At 45.1% G+C, this 13705-nt stretch overlaps 1 protein-coding gene across 5 annotated transcripts in view; it reads left to right on the top strand.

Moving 5' to 3' along the window:
* Positions 1-13705, top strand: part of SIPA1L1 (signal induced proliferation associated 1 like 1) — an 820039-nt gene that overhangs the window by 532941 nt on the left and 273393 nt on the right. The gene's annotated exons all lie outside the window — the stretch shown is intronic.

Genomic DNA, 13705 nt, shown 5'->3' with positions numbered 1-13705 from the left:
GGGACAGGAGGTGTAACTTCAGGGAGGGATGCTTGCCACTGAGTAGGGAGGGTAATTCCCAAACCGCATACCTATTTCTATATAATAATTGTATTTTTTCTTTTATTAAATGTGTGTCTGAATCCTAATTCTGGTCATGTGTTAAGTGAGTCACTGCTCGTTCAAGTTAAACAACGGAATGCTACGAGAGCACTGCCAATTTTCAGGTTGGAAAACTCGTGCCACCTTCGTGGCCAAATCAAAGTTAGAGAGCAAAGAGGATACATAAGGGGCAGCAATTAGTTTTACAACCGCCATATGACATAGGACTATAATAGGGAATACATATATTTGTTTTAGTTAGAAAAATACATGTGTGTTTATGCCTGTATGTTGCAGCCATGATAAACTAGTTCTCATCTCCAAAGTTGTTTCACTTCATAAAGACATGCTTTGGCACTACATGCCTATATTGCAGCAATGCCTGGGTGAACACATGTTTGCTGAACTAAAACAGCTGTGGAGATCCCTGCGTGTGTATATCGTTTTTTTAATGCATTTTTTCCCACTGTTTCAAGATAACTGTTAGACCTTAGTAGATCACACCCTGTTTCTGTTTATCATACCAAGGGTAAAACGTTATTCTGCGAACGTTAACATTCCCAGAGATGATGGTGGGTAATCCACAGGTGTGAACCCATTGCTTCATTTATTACAAGTGTCAAAAATGCAGGTTGTGAAACAATTGTTGTGACTCTGTAATTGGGAATTCATTCCATTTATCAGCCTTTGATTAAGCTTTCCATGTGTGATGTCAGGGTATGGATTGGCTCCCTATGTATCAAAGTGAACTATGATAAAAATATTTTCTGGTAGCTGGCAGAAAAGCCAACCTCTCAACAACAATTTTTTGTTTATCTAAATTAAGGTAATACCCCGCTTCGATAAGAGTGGTTAGAAATCATGTCTTCAGATGTATTGCTGTGCTTCAACTCTGTTCAGATCACTTCATTTTCCTTGAGCTACTGGGTGCATTTTAATCACCTCTGTAAAATCATGCCTTGTATGACTGAGTAGGGTAAATGTTGCTTAAGCTATGTGATTGGTCCCGTCTTCGGGCATTTCCTTACATTTGATGGCCCATGTGCTGGTTATCCAGAATGCTTCATCCAAAACTGGAGCCTTCAGATTCAGCCACATCTTTCGTCTCCCTCAAACTTCACTGGCTTCTCATTCTGGAATGGATCTTTTGAAATACAATTGCATGGCACCTAAATCTCATTGTGGAGAAACCCCTGAAAGCAGGCTCACCACTTGTACTCGCTGATGAGCCAGCCATCCTCTCCTTGAATCGGTCTTTGGCGACTTTCCACTTTAGGAGACAGAGTAGTGGCTGAACCTTTTAGGTGCTGGCTCAGAGGCTTTGGAATAATTATCCATTTCCCTTTGTTGTATTACTGACCCCCTTCCTTTTCAAAAACATTGTAAACCCTGTCTCTTCTGCAGTTGCTGTACTTAGTCCCTGAAGTTGTATTACATGTGTCCTTTCTTTCCACACGAAATTCCTTGGGGTGTCTAAAGTGCTCTACAAAGATCAATTAGTGTTACATATCAGAAAAAAGTTGTTGTATGATAGTAAGTAATTTCTGAGACTCTTCACTCGCACTGTTGTATCTTCATCTCAGTGGCACGTCTTCAAAATTACAAAGATAGGAGTTGTAAAAATACTTGGGAGGAAATGCAATACATGGAGTTACTTCAGCACTCTGGAGGAGAGGAAGGAACGTGTGTAAAATCCCCAGCAGTATAATTGCAGCAGAGGAAGCAAGTATATTACAGTAAAGGTGTAGTTACAGAATGGACGGTAATGAGATCTAGTATTTACAGAGGTGGGACAGAGCCATTTGTGGCATGTATCAGATGTAAGCTAAGGAACAGACACATTGCATAGGGTAATTGCAGTATACACATTGTGTGACAAATAAGTATCAGTTTGAGAGGGTAAGGTTGAAAATTAGTTCTGGCAATTCGGCCTACAGTGTTGCAGCAGGGAGGTAAATGAGCCATCTTCGTCAGTCTGGTGGTGCCCTTTAGTAGCAGAAAACTGTGTTGCAGATATATCTTTGACATTAATTCAGTACTTAGAATGATTCCTTGTTATGATATAGGAGACCTTTATTGAAACTAGAGCTTCTTTTTCTGAGGGAAGTGTTTTCCTTGTAGCCGTTCCTGCCTTTTAGGAGGTTCGGGAACAAATTGCTGAAACGCAGGTCCATTGCACCTGTAACTACGCAGGAGCTTGGTAGGCGTCAATTGCACTTTAAAAGCGTAGTCAGTTAATGCATGGGTGATGGGGGAAGGGCAACTAAAGAGTGGAAAGGTGCATGGAGCTCAGGGTTTCTATTAAGAATATTAGATAAATATCTATGGAAGAGCCACTGTCTTTATGAAGGTATTGCAGTTATTTTGTATGATATATTTGGTGGCAGTGTGCAGGTCTGGACAATTCCCTGCAATAGGGTTTTATGCCATTTAGGCAAAGATTTGGAGAGTGCAGCATTCACAAAGTGCTGAATTAACACCACTGGAAAGATGTCCAGATGTGCTACAACCCAGGCACCTCTCTTGTAACGCTTCCCACCCTGTCCACATAAAAACACCTCAACCCTGCAAAGGAAACTTGGTATTTCATCTTTGACACTCATTAAATCCCAGAGACTGTGCAGAAACTTGTGTCAAATAATTCAGTGCTATATCTAATGTTTTTCTATGACGTGAATACCTGCCACCTGCCCAATAGATTGAAGCCAGTTTCTTATTTTAGAAGAATTATGTAAAGGCTTTTCAGTGTTCTTGCTGGCCCAGATTGAATCATAACCTGTAAAAGGTGCTCAGTTAGTGTTCCAGATTCATGAGTCACACACACTTCTGCCCCCATTTTATTCATTTAAATGCAGTTTGTATGTACGAGTGAGTGAAGTTGCATTTAAACATACTATTATTTTTGTACTTAAAGTATGATATGGACACACAACTGCATACTAGTATGAATTTGTAGTTGAAGGATTCCTGTTGTTGTAGACTAGTATTTAGTCTGAAGGTTTGAAGATAAATTACATTCTTGGAAAGGTGCAGTTTCTTCTATGTTACTGTGTGACCATCTTTGTGCCTTGTTTTTTCGTTTAAAGACTTTCACATAGAATCCTAATAAACAAGAATTTACTTGGATTTTGAAAATTATTTTTTGATTTAACTTGGTAACCTAGCATGGTAGCTGCCTAGTGGTAATGCTTGTGAAAGAGTCTCTTGATGTAACTGATCAATGTTGCTGAATCAGGTAGAAGTCCTCTGCACCACTGCTGTGAAGAATCCACTATGTCATGGGTACTCATTCTCATATACAGGAAAGTGTATTTTCTTTCTGTGACAATTAGTTCTAAAGATCTGCTGTTCCAAGCTACCTAGACCCATACTTCTACCCTCCATTCCTCCCATGACCTCTTTTGCTATACACCTTCTCTCCTCCTCTCCTCTTTCTCAGGAGAAGTAATGCTTAGAGGTATAGTTGCGTTTACAAATGCTGTACTGAAACTTCTATTATCATCAAATAAAATATACTGTTATACATGTCAAGTGCACTGTAATATTTTGTTAGAATCCGCAACTTCTTTATTATTGACATATTATAACTTTATAAATAGTTTATGAAATCAAGAACTTTAAGAACTGGGTTGCTTGTGTACATCATTAAACTGAGGTCCTGTGATAGATTGTGATATCTCCTTATATAAAACTGAGGAAGAATATGGAGACTTAAAGTAATAATTGTTTTTCACCCTTGTGTCTTTAGAAAGCATGATCATAGTCTTCCTTCTAATCTGCACCATGGAGATTAGAAGAAAGACTATGGTGAGGGATTGAAAGGCCATTGATAATTTCAATAAGGCTTTTATTACAGTACCAAGGTGATAGATCATTTTTAATTTTTTTTTAATTAAGGTTTTTTGTGCCACCTTCATTTTTGAGAAGGCATTTAAGCATTAACTGTCAGGATATTATTGTGAGCAGGAGGGGCATTTACAATAGTTTACCTAATTCTTTTTGTGCTGTACAATTCCTTGCATCTTTTGTGTTTTTCCAATGTGAAGCAACTTCCAAGCAAATTTGCAGCAGTACATTTTCATTTTCACAAACTGTGTCCTCTTAAATGCTACCTAACTTCCTTTTATTTGCATGGTTTTGTTTTTTCCTGGTGTTTCAAACAACACAGTGGTCTCGTTTAACATGGCTGTTAATTCAGAAGGGTAAATATGCACCTCTGTGAATATAAAGACTACTGAAGCAAACCGTATACCCTTTATATTCTGAATTATGGCTACAGTGTCTGCAAAAGACTGGAGATTTATCCCTTTTCTGGCATTGCCCAAAACTGTTTAATTATTGGGAGACTATCTTAGAATTTCTGCTATTTTGTTATGAGTTCTTCATTGTTTATTAGAGGTAATTTATTTTGATTTAAGTTTACTCTATGGTGTTGAATTTTTGATTTTATTTGGAAAAAAAAGTTTCTGCGCTAAATCTTTGATCTTGAAATATTGGATTGATAATGATTTTCCAGAATTTGCCAATTTAATTACATTGTTTTACACATCAACCTTTACAGTATAATGGCCCAACTTCAAAGTATGAAATTGTGTTGAACAGTAAATTGACATCTTAATGTTTATCTGTAGCCTTTATTTAGTGAAGCTGCACCGATTTGAGATCTGGGTTAACTTCACTATAATCTGATTTTGTAGAATAAGTCTAGGCATTTTGTTAGATTTGTCATGATGTATGTAATATTTTGGATATCTGTTGGCATGAGGCATGTATTGCTTGTATGATCAGTTTCACAGATCAATTTATTAACTTTAAACATTGGTATGTTTTTTATTCTCTAGTTATATCTTGCTTGGTTCTTCCTCCTATTACTGTCATTACTAAAGTATCCTGGACCTTGTTTTATTTTGATGAGAATAAAGCATTTAAAATTATATTGGCTTAAATTTTAAATCGGAGACATCTATGTAAACAACATTTTAAATTGATAAAGGGTATGGTCATGGAAGAATGTGTATTCTAGTTTTTGACTTAATTAAGAAGTGGTATTATTTTAATACCTAGTCACTTTGTTTTTAAGTTTTTTGCTGTTACATAAAGTTAGAAATTTGTAAATCTTTGTCAACTGAAAACTCACCAACCCATTACGTCTTTGATCTTTGACCCAGCCATTATTGTTAAAGTCATCATTGGATGGTGAACCTAATATCCACCTCCTTGTTGACTTCCCTATCAGACTACCATCCTGTCCGCAAGGCAGAAATAACCAAATCTCAGACCACAGTTGCCCTGTGGACAGATATCCTTTTGATGAGTCCCTCATCAATAAGAGCAATTGTATGAGAACAAGGTGATCCAAAAGCCTATTTGTCATTGAAGGTCTGCCTGGTTTGTTCAAGGAATAAATTGAGGGAGCGGATGACAAGGTGCATTTCTGCCCAGGGAAATTCTACTGAAATTCTCCATGAGATTTTAGATACCAGAAAACATGCCCGAAGTGTGAATCGTTTCAGAGGTCACCTCTGTAAATGGGAAATTGCGACCTCCTTTGCTAACTAGATTTCAGGTGGTACTTGGTGTTTGTGCAGAAAATGATAGATAGTGCTAATAGAAGATTTTCGAAGCTCGTGTGCATCGTCCTTTCTCTGAATTAGACCATAATGTTTATGAATTCACCCCAAGGCTTGGCCTATGTGGGAAACTCAGGGGATGAAGATTGAAATCAATGTCATAATGGACATGGTTTCATTCAACAGTCCAATGGTAAACACTTCTCCAGGTGAGGTGGTTTCCCTACTTGTTCAGCTTAAGATGGCCTCTATGATGTTTGTTAGAGTGCAGGCAGAAAAATAATTATTTTGTATCTTTCACTAAACAAAACTATAACTTTTGTTGTGCTCTAGGGGAACATTTGGTGAAGATTATGAAGAACATGTTGTTGGCACTAGCTACCATGGGTCCTTGCAAGAAAAAGTATAAATTGCTGGAAATCAACACCTAATTGATTATTTGACTAAACCGCTGCTTGTGGCAGTAGCTCACAGATTCTGCATGCACTGAGCCTTACTGTCTGCTGCGCATCCTAACAGTCATGGTTACATTCCATTTATTCAAGGGCTTGGTGATCATAGCCTCAAATAGGGCGGTTATGATATGAAATGTCTACGTTTCTTGCGTTTCATAAAATAGAAAGACTGTCACCATATTCTTGGAATATTAATTTTCAGTGTGTTACTTAACATAAATATCATCAGATGTTACAAAGAGGTTTGCCTGCTAGTCAGTGGGAAGGCCGAGATTGCTAGAGATCTTAAACCGTCTTTCTGCACATCACATTTGAGTTGGAGTTATTTACAAATATTAGCAATGTGTTGCAGACTGACCACGATGGCAAGGTTGCTGTGCTCTCTCAAGACAAGGAAATGCGATTTCATTTTAGATTCACCTGAAATATCTTAATGTGTGAGCTGGGAATCATTTTTTCAAGTGTTGAAGTTTTGGAAACTGCCCCAAAAAAGGCCACACAGCTAGAATTACTGGTGGTACTAGATACAGAAGTTCCTGTAAATGATTAACACAAGCAAAAAAAACTGGATTGACATTAAGGCTACACATCCTCTTCTCCTTCTTCATTAGGACAGAGGAAATGATTTCCAACCACAGAGATTGCAGAGAATTATTACAGGCAAGTGGGAGCAAGTTATTTTAGACGCACACTAAAATTTATTTAAAAAAAAGCCTCCAACCACTACCTCCAAAATGTTGATAGTTGTAGAAAGAGATCCTTATTATGCTTCTGAAGGGCACAATAGACCATGTTGTGAAGCATTAGGTGAATCCAATGGATGCACCTTCTGTTGAAAAAGAAATTAGTTTGGGGTGGATCCTTTTATCTACAGTTCCTCAACAGGTTTCTTAAACGTTGCTTTAGCAGAGTGCAGGGCAATATGTTGACAGCCATAAATTGAGAGATGTGATATTTGGATCTAAATCTTAAATATTGAATGGCCTGCACTATCAGTCAGTGGTGTTACCCATTGGGCACAAAGATCTTTAAATAATGCATGTCCCCAGTGGTCACCTGCCTGAATTTGTTGCACTCTGTGACGTTCCTTCTTTGAGTGGCTGGTAAAGCCTTAATTGCTCAGGGCATCCTGGCCTGCATGGGTGGCTTGCATTTTTGTAGGGTGTCTCGGATTTTTTCCATGGACTGTGGTCCTACAGGTCTATGTAAAGAAGTCTGCAAATTGCTCTCTTGGACACGTCTTAGTTTAGAATAATCAGCGGTAAGTCCACTGGCTCAACTGAAAAGATGTAAGAAGTTCAATAAGCAAGAACACTGACAGTAAAATGCTAACAATTCGTACTCAAGATCATGAGATCTTTAAGCTGATTCTCACAGCTGGCTGAAGATGAGACCTGTACAAGAACATCTGGTTCTACAGTGAAAGCTCGTTTACAATAATTGAAGGGCCAGATTCGACTTGTTCCAAATACACCTAGTTCTTGGGTGGTTGAAATGTGTTGCTTGAGTGGCCTTTTAAAGAGCCACGGCCCCTTGTTGTGGTAGGCACATATGCTTCTTTCTGGGTGGACAGAAAACCCATTCAACCTACAAGTGTCCATTGATGTTGGAAAGGGAGTAACCTACAAACAAAACAAAAAAAAACTTGTTTTTTAAAGCACGAGTTGGCCTTCTCCCAGAATCATCGCACGCAATTCAATGGCTGCGTTCAACAGATCCGATGCCTTTCCGATTACGCAAAAAGGAGAAGAAAATATTATCCATTTGCTTTATATATGCCCAGAGTTGAAGGGAGAAAGAAGAGCAACACTTAAGAGGTATTTTAACACTTGTGGAATTCGGTCTTGTAGACAAGCACTTATAAGAGGTCTTAAATCAACTAACTTAGTTTTGAACGCTGCTTTTGAAAATTGTACATTACTGAAAAATTGGATTCAGATTATTTCACTTCAGCAGTACTGCAGTGAACTATAATTAATGAGTACAAATGGGACATGTATATTAGTGAAATTGCACAAAAAGATTTGCACTATCCAGGTATTGGTAAAAGAGAAATTACTGTTTATAAGTGGAATTTTTCTCAGTGAAATGATTTGTTAACCTTTTCAAATGTCGAATTCTTACCCAAATAATGAATGGCTCGTTTTTACCCTTAAATGCCCATTTTTGAAATATGGATTGTCGTTTTTTATATATTGTATCATTTTAAACAATCAAACAAAAAATAATTGAGTACACACAAGTAATTGACACTATTAAGGGCAAACATCAGAGGAAATTAAAATCTTAATGAACTTAATTGCAATATTTTATGTATGGCTACCTGGAAGGTACAAGGCCATCTTCGTTTCTGAGCCACGGACAGGGGAACCCTGCTCACTCAAGAACCAGGGTATATAAATTATTGAGGAAAACAGCGGTTCCTGTGGAATTATATGATCTATCTTGGTAGTTAGATGCGCAATCGCAATGTAAAAGGGTTTAGGTAATGTCAGAGGGCGAAGAAACCACATACACCAATGGCTCTGTATAATACACATAATACACTTAAGGTTTCATGTTTACAAAGAACTTGGATATATACAATGAAAAAAGAAATAAAAAACAGTTGTGTCTGTTGTCCCAAGTGAAAAAAGGAACCTAGGGCAATAGTGAAAAATTAGTCACAATTTTTTTACAATGTTTCCAAAGTTGTTTGAAAGTCGACCATTAAATGAATGCAAGGTGTATAGCAGCTATATACAGTGATATGTGCTGGTTAATGGTTCGCTTTTTCTTGTGTCGACGATGTTTCGACCCTCTTGTGGGATGTAGGGACACCCGATGGTATGACTGCGTAACCTCGTGAGGGTGTGTGCGCCACACGTGAGTGAAAGAAAAAAGGAATACTCACAATGGGACCCAGCCGGGAGCCCAAATGTGAGTGGGGGAAGCGCTGACAGTCAATTGATAGCACAGTCTTGAAGTACAAATGATGCCACACTACAGCGTTAGTAGGCTGATAGTGTTTACTGGAACTCTGGTAAATGGTTTTCGCAAGCTTGAATGGGTTCCGATACAGTCTGTGATGATTTTAAAAGAGGATGTGACCTAATTGGTCACGGATTGTCTTCAAAGTGAAGGTTACTGGTGTGCAACAGGCGTTGTTCCTTGGTGTGCCTCGATATAATTAGATGAACAAATTCTGAGTAGGACAGGATGAGAGTTCTCCTTGCGCGTGTCAATCCATGGCACGAACGGCAAGGCAGCGCGAGTCTGCTTTGCTCCGGGGTCAAATGACCTCAATTACTCATTTACTCGGAATTTGTTCATCTAATTATATTGAGGCACTCATTTTTCACTATTGCCCTAGGTTCCTTTTTTCACTTGGGACACAGGACCCAAGCTGCAGCGGTGGGGGGGTTGCGACCCTTGACCTTGCCAGGTAGGTCGCCCCCCCGCTGCAGCTCCACCTGCGCTTGCTGAGTGTCTTTGTGACCTTTTGCTCCTCTGTACCCCGCTGCCCATTTGCTTTTGTGGCCCCGTTCCTGTGTGCCCTCGTTCCCTCTGTGACCCTCTGCCCATCTGCTTTTTGTATCCCCGTTCCTGTGCCCTCGTTCCCTCTGTGTCCCGCTGCCCATTTGCTTCTTGTGTCCTCGTTCCCTCTGTGCCCCGCTGCCCATTTGCTTATGTGTCCCCGTTCCTGTGCCCTCGTTCCCTCTGTGCCCCGCTGCCCATTTTTGGCTCTGTGCCCCCTGCTGTGCCCGCTCGCCCCCCTGCCGCTGCTTCCCCTGCGGCCCGCCCCCCCGCGCCCATTCGCTGCCACCTGCCTCCCAGCTGCTCCTCCCTCCCACCTCCCCTTAAAATGGCGCCCGCTGCGCGGTGAGGAGAGTGACCCTTGACCTTGCCAGGTAGGTCGCTTCCCCCCGCTGCAGCTCCACCTGCGCTCGCTGAGTGTCTTTGTGTCCTTTTGCTCCTCTGTGCCCCGCTGCCCATTTGCTTTTGTTTTCCCGTTCCTGTGTGCCCTCGTTCCCTCTGTGCCCCGCTGCCCATTTGCTTTTGTGTCCCTGTTCCTGTGTGCCCTCATTCCCTCTGTGCCCCGCTGCACATTTGCTTTTGTGTCCCCGTTCCTGTGTGCTCTCGTTCCCTCTGTGCCCTGCTGCCCATTTTTGCCTCTGTGCCCCCTGCTGTGCCCGCTCGCCCCCCTCGCCGCTCCCGCCACTGCGTCCCATGCGGCCAGCCCCCCTGCGCCCATTCGCTGCCCCCTGCCACCCGCCTCCCAGCTGCTCCTCCCTCATACCTCCCCTTAAAATGGCGGCCGCTGCGCGATGAGGAGAGCAACCCTTGACCTTTCCAGATAGGCTGCTCCCCCTCGCTGCAGCTCCACCTGCGCTCGCTGAGTGTCTTTGTGCCCTTTTGCTCCTCTGTGCCCTGCTGCCCATTTGCTTTTATCCTTGTTCCTGTATTCCCTCTGTGCCCCGCTGCCCATCTGCTTTTTGTGTCCCCGTTCCTGTGCCCTTGTTCTCTGTTCCCCGCTGCCCATTTGCTTTTGTGTCCCCGTTCCTGTGTGCCCTCGTTCCCTCTGTGCCCCGCTGTCCATTTTTGCCTCTGTGCCCCCTGCTGTGCCTGCTCGCCCCGCTCCCGCCGCTGCTTCCCCTGCGCCCATTCGCTGCCCCCTGCCACCCGCCTCCCAGCTGCTCCTCCCTCCCACCTCCCCTTAAAATGGCGGCTGCGCTTAAAGCATGCCTAAGGCAAGCCCGTCTGCGCCCATCCACGCCTGGACCGCGACCAGCGCCAGAACCCCTGGCCCCCGCACCAGCCATGAAGACCGCCTCCGATACGATGCCAGCACCCTCAACGCTCTCAACTCAGGACGGACCCTCACCTGCTGCAGGGCCACCCCGAAGCACACCCACGGTCACTTCGCCTGCCGGAACTGCAGCTTCTCCTGCATCGAAGACGCTGAGACACCCCCCACGACAGAACACAACCAGCTCCGATGCATCCTGATCAACACCTGCTCCGCACGCAAACACGCCATCGAGCTCTGGGACCTACTCGACACCGCATCACCAGACGTCGCCTTCCTGACCTGGATGAACAAAGCCTCCTCTCCAGACATCGCCATAGCCATCCCCGACGGATACAAGATAGACCGCACCAACGGAGTCCGAGGAGGAATCGCCATTGTCCACAAGAATACCATCAGGGTCTCAACAAACACCGACGACCCTCTCAGCACCGCCGAACACATGCACTTCCAGATCCACACGGACCCCAAGACCACCCTAAGAGGCACCTTCGTCTACAGACCACTTGGACCCCGACCACAATTCTGTGACGCCATAGGCGACTTAATCGGCACGCACGCACTGACCTCCACCGACGACATCCTCCTCGGAGACCTGAACTTCCATCTGGAGAACAACGACAGCAACTCCTCCACCCTGATAGACAACCTCGCCAACCTCGGACTGGAACAGCTCGTCACGACGCCGACCCACATTGCCGGACACAAGCTCGACACCATCTTCTCCTCAAGCCCCCACGTCTCCTTCAGCCACGTCTCCGAACCCACCTGGACCGACCACCACTGCATCCACATCACCTTCCGGAAACCCGTCGCACATCACCGCACCCTACAGATCCCCCGTCGCTGCTGGGGCAAAATCACCGAAGTACAACTACAGACAAACCTCGCACTCAATCCACAGACCAACCCCGACGATGGTGCGCGCACCCTCAGACGTTGGATGGACGACTGCACCAACACCTTAGCCCCGCTGAAAAAACAAACCCTCGAAGACACCAGCAAGAGAGCCAACTGGTTCACCCCGGAACTCCTAGCGTCAAAGCGCACCTGCCGGAAGTTAGAGAACATATGGCACAGCGAGAAATCGCCAGGCAGCCGCGCAGCCCACAAAGACGCCATCCGCAACCACCACCACCACCTCATCAGGACCGCCAAGAGGACCTCCTTCAAAGACCGCCTTGACAACAACGCACACAACAGCAAGGAGCTCTTCAATGTCATGAAGAAACTCCCAAACCCCAGCTCCAACACCAACGACATCCCGCCGTCGCAAGCCCTGTACGACTCCCTCGCCACCTTCTTCCACCGCAAGATCACTGACATCCACGATAGCTTCAACCCACGGACGACCCTAACAGGCCCCAACACGCTGGAACCACCACACCCCACTGACCACGACCCCCTGACAACCTTGGCCAACGTGAGCATCCAAGACACAATCAAGACCATGGGCACAATCCACTCCGGCTCGCCGTCTGACCCTTTTCCACACCACATCTTCAACAAAGCCGGCCGCTGCATCGCACCCCACCTGCGCAACATCATCAACCTCTCCTTCGAGACCGCAACCTTCCCTGAAAGCTGGAAACACGCCGAGATGAACGCCCTACTGAAGAAACCCAAGGCGGACCCGAGCGAACTCCAAAACCTCCGGCCCATCTCCCTGCTTCCGTTCCCAGCTAAGGTCATCGAGAAGATAGTCAACATCCAGCTCACCCGCTACCTCGAAGACAACAGCATCCTGGACCCCTCCCAGTCAGGATTCCGCAGCAACCACGGCACCGAGACCGCCCTCATCGCCGCCACAGACGACATCAGGATCCTACTGGACAACTGCGAGACTGCGGCCCTCATCCTTCTGGACCTCTCCGCCGCCTTCGACACCGTCCGCCACTGCACACTACGCACATGACTCCACGACGCAGGGATCCGAGACAAGGCCCTGGACTGCACCTCCTCCTTCTCCAGCAGAACCCAGAGAGTCCGCCTCCCCCGTTCCGAAGCCTCCGAGATCATCTGCAGCGTCCCGCAGGGATCATCCCTCAGCACGACGCTATTTAATGTCTACATAGCGCCTCTCGCACGCATCGCCCGACATCACGACCTCAACATAATCTCCTACGCCGACGACACGTAACTGATCCTCTCCCTCACCAAGGACCCCCTCACCGCCAAATCCAACCTCCACCAGGGAATGAAGGCCATCGCCGACTGGATGGAGGATAGCCGCCTTATGCTGAACACAGACAAGACGGAGATCCTCATCCTCTGGCCCAACCCCCCAGCATGGGAAGACTCCTGGTGGCCCTCGTCGTTGGGGACACTCTCCGCACCCACCAACCAAGCACGTACCTGGGAGTCATCCTCGACTCGAAACTCACCATGACCAAACAAGTCAACGCTGTCTCGTCCACCTGCTTCAACACCCTCCGTATGCTCCGCAAGATCTACAGATGGATCCCGACAGACACAAGGAAAACAGTCACCCAGGCTCGAGTCAGCAGCAGACTCGACTACGGAAACGCCCTCTACGCCGGAGCCCCGATCAAGCTCATCAACAGACTGCAAAGAATCCAGAATGCCTCTGCACGCCTGATCCTCGACGTCCCGCGCTGCGACCACATCACCCCCCACCTGAGGAACCTGCACTGGCTCCCTGTCGACGAAAGAATCTCCTTCAAGCTCCTGATCCACGCTCACAAGGCACTCCACAAGACCGGCCCAGCCTATCTCAACAGTTGTCTCTCCTTCTACGTACCCAACAGGAAACTCCGCTCCGCAGACCTCTCCCTGGCTACCATCCCACG

The sequence above is a fragment of the Triturus cristatus genome, chromosome 9 (genome assembly GCF_964204655.1).
Source record: "Triturus cristatus chromosome 9, aTriCri1.1, whole genome shotgun sequence".
NCBI lineage: Eukaryota > Metazoa > Chordata > Amphibia > Caudata > Salamandridae > Triturus > Triturus cristatus.
Note: the sequence above shows the minus strand (reverse complement) of the source record. Positions and strands in the feature narration are given on the sequence as shown.